The 9,503-nt window shown below is 43.6% G+C and overlaps 1 long non-coding RNA gene across 1 annotated transcript; it reads left to right on the plus strand.

Annotated features, from left to right (window-relative positions):
• Positions 1-6,354: 6,354 nt before the first annotated feature.
• Positions 6,355-9,164, plus strand: LOC109201394 (uncharacterized). The gene is made up of 4 exons (XR_002061420.2): positions 6,355-6,539; positions 6,657-6,758; positions 7,972-8,065; positions 8,604-9,164. It is a non-coding gene; the product is annotated as an uncharacterized LOC109201394 (long non-coding RNA).
• The last annotated feature ends 339 nt before the right edge of the window (positions 9,165-9,503 follow it).

Raw genomic sequence — 9,503 nt, forward strand, 5'->3', positions numbered from 1 at the left:
GTACATACTTATAGTTATAGAATATTCATAACATACTTCACACCGTGTACATTATAACATACCATAATAGACCCATTTCTGTAATATACTTACACATCTATATTATTGCTAATATATATTGTAATATATCTATATCGCGGCTTAAGCACTTCTGGATGGATGCAAACTGCATTTCGTTGCCCTGTACCTGTGACATGTGCAATGACAATAAAGTTGAATTCTATTCTATTCTATTCTAGTGGGAAATCGCTATGTTCGTGACTGCTGTGCCTTGATCATCACTGAAACCTGGCTTCACCCGGGAATACCCGATGCTAGCGTTCAACTAGCAGGCCGCACTCTGCTCCGCTGGGACAGGACAAAGGACTCCGGTAAGAGCAGGGGGGGAGGGCTCTGTATTTACGTGCATGAAAGCTGGTGCAACAACGGGACAATTATAAACAGTCACTGCTCCCCGAACCTCGAGTACATGTCGGTAAGATGCCGGCCTTTTTTTCTACCGAGAGAGCTAACAGTAGTGATCATCACGGCTGTGTACATTCCACCCGATGCCAACGTAAACACGGCGCTCTCTATCCTGCTGAACACCATTAATGAACAGCAGCGGGCCCACCCGGATGGTGTTCACATTATTGCAGGTGACTTTAATAAGGCCAACATAAAGACTGTACTCCCAAAGTTCTATCAGCATGTCAAATGTCCCACCAAAGGAGAAAACACTCTAGATCATGTTTACTCCAACATCAAGCATGCATATAGAGCCATACCCCTCCCCCACCTCGGTCAGTCCGACCATCTCTCCCTCCTGCTCTCCCCAGCCTACACCCCCCTCAGGCGCAGTGCCAGGCCCACCACAAGGACTGTTACAACCTGGCCGGAAAATGCTCTCCACAAACTGCAGGACTGCTTCACAGAGACAGACTGGGACATATTTGAACACCAGGACCTAGAAACTTTCACAGGATCAGTACTGGACTACATCAAGTTCTGTACTGCAAATGTGACTGTGGACAAAAGCATTCGGGTTTTCCCAAATCAAAAACCCTGGATGACCAGCGAGGTCCGCTCACTCCTCAAAGCCCGCGATGCCGCCTTCAGATCAGGTGACAGAGCTCTGTACAGGGCTGCTCGAGCTGACCTGAAAAGGGGGATTAAAAAAGCCAAGTCAGACCACAAAAGGAACATCGAGTCCCACCTGTCCAGCAACAACACACGGGAGGCGTGTCAGGGAATGCAAGACATCATCAACCACAGAGGCAGCACTGCGAAAACAGAAAATCCGAGTGTGCAGCTGGCAGAGGAAATAAACAGCTTCTTCGCCCGCTTTGAAACACCACAACAGCAGCACTCATCTGCCTCAGCCCTGCTCCCATCCTCATCCTCACCCTCACCTGGTTCCTGCACCGCTCCACTCACTGTAACGGAGCACGATGTCAGACGTGTGCTCCTAGCAGTGAACCCCAGGAAGGCGGCCGGTCCAGACGGAGTACCTGGCAAGGTACTAAGAGCATGCGCACACCAGCTCACCCTCATCTTCACCAGACTCTTCAACCTCTCACTGGATCAGGCAGCCATCCCATCCTGTCTAAAATCAGCCACAATCATCCCAGTGCCGAAGAAGTCTCCCATCTCCAGCCTGAATGATTACCGCCCTGTGGCCCTCACACCGGTAATCATGAAATGCTTTGAGAGACTAGTCCTTCAGCACATCAAGGATTACCTCCCCCCAGAATTCGACCCCCACCAGTTTGCATACCGTGCAAACAGATCCACAGAAGACGCCATAGCCACAGCCCTCCACGCTGTGCTGAGTCATCTAGAGCAGCGGCAGAGCTACGTCCGAATGCTCTTTGTGGACTACAGCTCAGCCTTTAATACAATCATCCCGGACATCCTCATCAACAAACTGGTAACTCTTGGCCTCCCTCCTCTCACATGTGCCTGGATAAAGGACTTTCTCACAAACCGGCCCCAGACTGTGAGACTCGGCCTTCATCTCTCCTCCACTCGCACACTGAGCACCGGCTCCCCACAGGGCTGTGTGCTGAGCCCCCTCCTGTATTCTCTCTACACCCACCACTGCAGTCCGACCCACAACAACACTCTCATCATCAAGTTTGCTGATGACGCCACGGTAGTCGGACTCATCTCAAAGGGAGACGAGGCAGACTACAGAGAGGAAGTCCTGAAGTTGGCAGCCTGGTGTTCAGAAAACAACCTGGCACTGAACACTAAGAAAACCAAAGAGCTCATTGTTGACTTCAGGAGACACAACACCGACTTGGCCCCCCTCTACATCAACGGGGAGTGTGTGGAGGGTCCATACCTTCCGGTTCCTTGGTGTCCTCATCTCTGCTGACATCTCCTGGACGAAAAACATCTCAGCAGTCATCAAGAAGGCCTGACAGCAGCTGCACTTCCTGAGAGTCCTCAGGAAGTACAAGCCGAACTCCAACCTGCTGCTGACCTTCTACCGCTCGTCCATTGAGAGCCTGCTAACCTACTGCATCACGGTATGGTACGGCAGCTGCACCAAGGCGGATAGAGTGAGGCTTCAGAGTGTGGTCAAGACAGCACAAAAGATCATCGGCTGCCCTCTCCCCTCCCTGTTGGACATTTATTCCTCCCGCTGTCATGAACCGGCTGTGTGGAGGCAGATGAGGACCCAAACGCAAAACTCACAGAAACAGAAGATGAACTCAAAAACGCTGCTTTATTGCAGGTCTTACAAAGTAACAGAACTAAACTGGGTAAACTAAACTGAGGACCGAGGGAACACAGAGAGACACACAGGTTCGGGGAGGAGACATTGACGACGCGACACTGAACAGAGAAAGACATGCACATAAATACACAGAGGGTTAACGAGGGAAGTGGGAGCACACGGGGAACACAGCTGACACAGATAATCATAACGAGACATGGCAGGGGTAAACAACACTGACGGGAGACTATCAAAGTAAAACAGGAAGTACGCAGAGGTGCAGACAGGAGGAGAGAGAGGACGGGGAGAACACAGGCATAGCTGGGGAAACATGGAATAAAACACAAGGAGGGGACACGGGGTTCACAGATACAGAGGGGCACACAGAGGGTAACCAAATAAGGAACATTTTAACTGAACGACCCAGGAACTAATGCCTAAATAAAGAGAAAAATACAAAATGCACAAAAACTAAGAGTAGTGGGCCAACATGGCCCAGGACCATGACACCCGCTGCCTCAGCAGACCAGCAAACATCATCAAGGACAGCTCCCACCCTGGTTTCAATGTGTTCAGCCTGCTTCCCTCAGGGAAGCGCTACAGGTGCATCAGCACAAAAACCCACAGACTCAAAAACAGTTTCTTCCCCAAAGCCATAACCACCCTGAACTCACACATGCACAGATAACACAGCCCCCCACTTCCCACTTCCTCTATGGACCACCACTGTGCAATACCAATTCTATGTGGAATAACCCAACTGTACATACATAACACTATTTATTACATATTACTTACGGCTTGTATATTGTACATTTTATATATATACATGTTCTTCCCTATGTTAATACGGTCCATATGTATATAGTGCTGCAGAACTGGATATGTAAAGCGCTTTGGGGTCCTTAGGGACTAGTAAAGCGCTATATAAATACAGGCCACAGGCCATATATGCTATTTGGTCAAAATAATATGGTGTATTTTATCTCATGGTATAGAAAAAAAAGGTAAGAGGCTAAATGTTAGAAGGGTTGAATAAATATACACGGCAAAAGCGCTCAATGTAGAGATTCAAGGGCCTTAAAGGTGTCATCATTTAAAGTAATTCATTTATGATTAATAAGGAAAAAGATTAACGGTTTGAGTTACCAATGGTAATTTTATTCTGTATATTTTGTAGCTTTTACTGTGTGATCACATTCAAAGCTGTTCAGTAAAAGGATTGTGAACCATCAGTTTGGAGACCATCTTTTCATCCTGGGATGCTGTGCTCGATTCTTCACTTTAAATTATTCCTTTTTAATTTGTGTCATTGGCAGAGAAGATAAATCATGTGACGTTCATCATGTCACATGTCACCACAGATTTAAATGTAGATTTGATATCTCTGTGTGTTTGTTATTAACACTGTGGATCTTCCTCATATTCTGAGATGTTACATCCTGTGAGGCTGAGGGAGTGTGTGGGCGTGGTGTTGTCCTCTTCCTCTCCTCCTCCTTCTTTCTTGTCCCTCCCCTTGTCCCTCTCTGCCCCTGCCTTCTCCTTTAGGACACACCTGCTGCTCATCTGCCCTCGTTTACCACCAATTACCCTCCAGAGGTGATATAAGCTGCAGAAGCGCAGTGCGGGTGTGGGAGAGGCTTCTGGTGGATTTCCTCACACAGCTATCTGCTAATCAGTGACATCTAGTTACAGTCATAGAGTCTCACCGAAACTGGAGCTCAGACTTCCTGGCAGAAGGAGAGAGGAGGCTGCAGGAGGAGCTGGAATCATGCAAAGGTGGATCCTTTAGGAGTCCTTTGACCTTCAGGTAGAAAAGAGGTGTGGCCACAGCTGGAATATGCAGCTGTGGAGGGAGGACTCCTGTGAGTGAGCTCTGATATCTGTCACACTGATTTATGCTGTGAATGTATTTAAGTGTCCGTAAATATGAAACATGTAATTATCTCTGTTACACCTGACATCATAAGATGCTGCTGTTTGTGGACTTTAACAAAACTGTTCATGATGGAGATCAGTCAACTTTAAAACAAGGTTTAAAACATGAGGATGTCGAGATGTTTTATCTATTTTTAATTAAAAGCTATCAGGTCAAAGACAGGAAGCTGAGGAGACAGGGGGACTGTGGCAGGGGTGCGGTCTCTGGCTCCACTGCAGTGGAGGAGGTGGTGCAGTGGGCTCAAGGGGCAGTACCAGGGTGGCTGGCGGGGCAGAATCAAGGATGCAAGATGGGAAATGAGAAAGAGGAAAGGAAGAAACAAGCAGAATAAGGAGTCATCACACTGATGAAGCATCACTGATGATCTGCTTGTTTCCATGTTAGTGTTTAAAGTCCAACATCTCCCTCTAGTGGCCATATATAAACCATGTGTGAGGATGGTGTTAATGTAAAATGTGAATCATAGTGTTCCAGTCAGTCATCAGTGTGTCTCTGCACAGCTGTAATTAAAATGTGTTCAGAGGGCCTCAGTGTCTGAATGGTTCCAGTTCAGCTCCATAACAGCAGCGTCCCTGGTTTGATTCCTGTGTTTCAGCTCATATCTGCCTCTCTCACTGAGTAAAGTTTCTGACTCGTGCCTTTCTTAGATGGCTTGTATACCTTTCGGTTGCAAAAACGAGGCCAATGTAAAAAAGGAAAATTTTTATTTGCTCCATACAAACCAAAAGTACAAAACAAAAGTCTCCAGCACTCTGTTTACATTTGTTCTGTTATAACTAAACAACAACAAACAGCAACGGTCAAAAAACTGTTGCTCCACATCCTGCTTACTTGCTCAACCTTTCATCACACCCACGTGCCTCACACACCCGCTTCACAACACCTACCAACACTTTACAACAAGCCAACAGATTAACAAAGCAGGACACATTTGTGTGTCTCTGTACTAACAAAGGAAGAGGACATCTTCAGAGGAAGAGGGCGGGCTTTACTTGGTGTCACTAAGAGAAATGAAAAAAAGCTCAAATGAGTGAGAAGGACGATGAAGGAAACATCTGTGCTGTGTCTGCTCTGTAAGTAGAATCTCTGTTTGTTTGAATTCTTGTACTTTGACTGTCTGCTCTCCTGATAACTGATGATGGAGGAGAAGACATGAAAAACAAATCAGGCTGAATTCAAGTTCAAAACACCACGAGGACCAACTGCAGGTCTGAACTGACTCTTTATCTTTGCTCAGGAGTCGAGGAAACACAGCAGGCATGGTTAACCTGACAGTCACTGGTAAGCTGAGTGTGTGGAGTTAGTGTTGATGAAGCTGTGTGTAAATGGATGAAATGCTGTAGTTTGTCTCTGTGCTCAGATAAATCAGTGATCCTGCAGAGTCCTGTCCTCCCTGTGATGGAGGGAGATGACGTCACTCTGCTCTGTAAAACAAAGACCACTCCCTCCAACCTCCCAGCTGCTTTCTATAAAGATGGGTCCCTCATCAGGAAGCAGCCTACAGGTCACATGACCATCCAGCATGTTTCCAGGTCTGATGAAGGCCTCTACAAGTGTGACATCAGCGGTCATGGAGAGTCTCCATCCAGCTGGATCACTGTCACAGGTGACACACTCACCTGTCTGTGTTTCTGCAGCTTTCAACATTCACAATGTGACGACAACTTAATGACTGTGTTTGCTTCATTTTAGACAAACACACCACCACACCTCCACCTACATCCACACCTCCACCTACATCCACCTCTGCTCCTGGTTCCACCTCCATCACTCTTCCTCCATCACTCTCTCCTCCTGTTATCTCTGCATTATCATGTGTTGGATCAGTCTGTGTTGTGGTTCTACTGGTGTTGGTGGTTCTGCTGAGAAAACGATGTGTTCACAGGAAACCAGAAGGTGAGACTCAAATTTCTGGATTTCATAAAGTGATTTATTTAAACTGTGTTTTGTTTGCTGTTTTATATGTTTGGTCCATTATTGAATGATATTCGTGTTCACTTTGATTCACATCAGCAGATAAAGAAGAACCCGAAGAAGATGCCATCCCCAATGACATCACATACAGTGACATCAAAATATTAAATAATCGACAAAAGCCAATCAAGGAAAGAAGAGGTAACCCCCCCACCCCCATTTGATTTTTCTGTTTACTGGGTTATTAAATAAACTAAAAACCTAACTAAGCATGTTTAAGCTTTAGTTTACTTTTTCATTTAACATATTGTAATAGAAAATCCCTTTACTACAAAGTTTTACCACAGACCAAACAAATCATAGGACTTTTTTCTTTTAATCTGATTTTTCGCTAATAATCCACACGTTCCCTTAAAACTTTGTTTTTGATTTGAAACACAAAAATATAACTGACACATGCTGATGTTCAGAATACTTTAAACTCCATTTATCTTCTTTCTTGGATAACAGAGTCTATAACATGAGCGAGCCCAGTGTCTGCTCCATCAGTGAAAGATGGATGTAGGCACTGTGACACTGCTTTATAATATAATATAATATAATATAATATAATATAATATAATATAATATAATATAATATAATATAATATAATGTTTAAGGACATTTCCTTTGACCTTCTTCACATAATTTATCCTGGGTTTTAGGATGATGGTTAGAATTAGATTTATGTTTATGAGCACTATTTCTTACTGTTATCATGTGATGGATGGTTTATATTCACAGTTATGAAATATAAAACACACTTACACACTTAGTGATAAACTGTCTGCAGTGTTCATTTAGATTTCAAAGATCAAACCAAATGTAACCATGAATGTTTAACTCTGTACTTACTGAGTGTTGTTCACTGTGAGCTGGACTGTGTGTTTGTGGTCTGTGGTTAACTGCAGCTAACAGCTCTGCAGTCGTCCAGCATCCTGTTTCTGACAGAAATAAAACAAACCGTAAACTCTGCACACAGACCACGAGTCTACAGATAAAACTCTAATACTGTTTTTTTTTTTTTGTTTTGTTTTTGTTTTTTACCAGTCATATGTTGAATTGTATTATATATATATATACAGAATGTGCTGTTTTTTAAAATTCCCTTTGCTGATTCATATTCAATAATCACACCATATTTAAAATCTAAATCTAACATTATTCTAAGTTAATAATTTGGTGGTTTCTGTGACATCCTGACATGTTAATCAGAAACATTCATCCTGCTGATAAAAGCTCAGTTTCTTCCTCCTGTATCAGGTCTGATTCATTCAGTGAATCTAAATTCCACTTCCAAACATTATCTGTCAGTTTCTATATGATCAGCTGTTATTCCTGCACTGATGTCCTCTGTGTGTGTTTGTTGTGCAGACAGTGATCCAGCTACAGTTTACTCAGCAGTGAGAACTGAAGACGTCACTTGTGGAAAAATCCTCATCAAAGAAGAAGAAATCAAATCTGGGAGGTACAGCTGATCTTCTTCTGTCTCTGTCATGGGTCACTCAGGCTTTGCTTTAAGCTACATGCTAATACTAACATGCTAAGATATTAGCATTCTCCTTCAATCTTACGAACACGTTTACCTTCAACATACAATTACTGACCAAGTGTTTGTGTCAAGCACTTTGTTTATTTCTTGAACACATAAGTAGCTCTTAGATAATGAAACTCGAGCAGCAGCATCAGGACAAACTTTTAATTGAGGATAAATGTATCTTTAAAAGTTTGAATACAAGTCTTTTCAAAATTACTGACAACATTAATGACCACAAGTGGATGAACCCTAGTGGGTTTTGGTGATGACATGACCTTTTTTCTGGCAGTGCCATTAGGTCAAACTTTCAATTTTAGATGTATCTTTAAAATCTTTCATCCATTTTTTTCTAAATTTTACGTGCCCATCCATGTCCTTTAGAATGAATCCTGTTGTTATTGTTACCCTGGACCCTTTGTTGTGTCACCACGACATCACTTTCACTCGCCCCTCCTCTTTTCTTATCCAGGCTTGAGATCGGCAGTGGCAGGGTTGAAGAGTTTCTTTGTTTGTTTTTGTTTTGTGTGTGTGTGTTTGCGGGTTAAATTCAACCATTTGTGAAACAGAAAATTGTGAGAACATCAGTCAAACAGTCAGAATATGGAACAGTTCTTGTCCAACAGTCCAGTTTTTTGTACACATGCTCTGATGTGCAGCAAGTGTGTGAATGCTCCTCGCAGACTCATCTCCCCACACAAGTTATCAGCAGGATTATTGAGATTTATTATTGATATGAGACTAAACAAAGCAATTGTCTTCTAGTATCAAATATCATTCTGAAGTTCTGCATGTGAAACCACAGCAGCTCCTTCCTGTTGTTCACTCCACCTAATCTGAAGCAGGTGACACTCCTCACCAGTTTGTTCTACTCAGGCTAATAAAAGTGTTCATGCCATGTGATCATGTTTGCTTTGTGGTCTGTGGGGAAGTTTGTCAGTTCTAATTTAAAAGAGATGGCAGCTTTGTGGTCGTCCACTTGTCTTTGTCTGGTTCCTCAACCAGGAACAATTTTCCATGGGAGACCCCACCGACAAAGTCCCCCGCCAACACAGAAACCCCACAGAAGATACAAACCCCTCCACAACAATAAGAAAGTAATTTACGGAAGGTTGTCATATTTTGTGAAAGTTGAGATTTGTGCGGTATTGAACAGCGGCCAACAACACTGTCCAAAACTGGTGCCCAATAAGCAAGCAAATAATGCAGAAAATAGAGATTTTTGATTAGAAACTGGTCTCGATGCAGACTGACAGAGCTGTGCAGGAATGGCTGTTTAATCATGGTGAAAGCAAAACAGCCAAAGTAAGAGAGAATTAATTACAATGTTTTTCAAATGTGAAGCAGAGGTATGGTCTTCTTTTGCTGCTGG

Source organism: Oreochromis niloticus, linkage group LG3, assembly GCF_001858045.2.
Source record: "Oreochromis niloticus isolate F11D_XX linkage group LG3, O_niloticus_UMD_NMBU, whole genome shotgun sequence".
Taxonomy (NCBI): Eukaryota; Metazoa; Chordata; class Actinopteri; order Cichliformes; family Cichlidae; genus Oreochromis; species Oreochromis niloticus.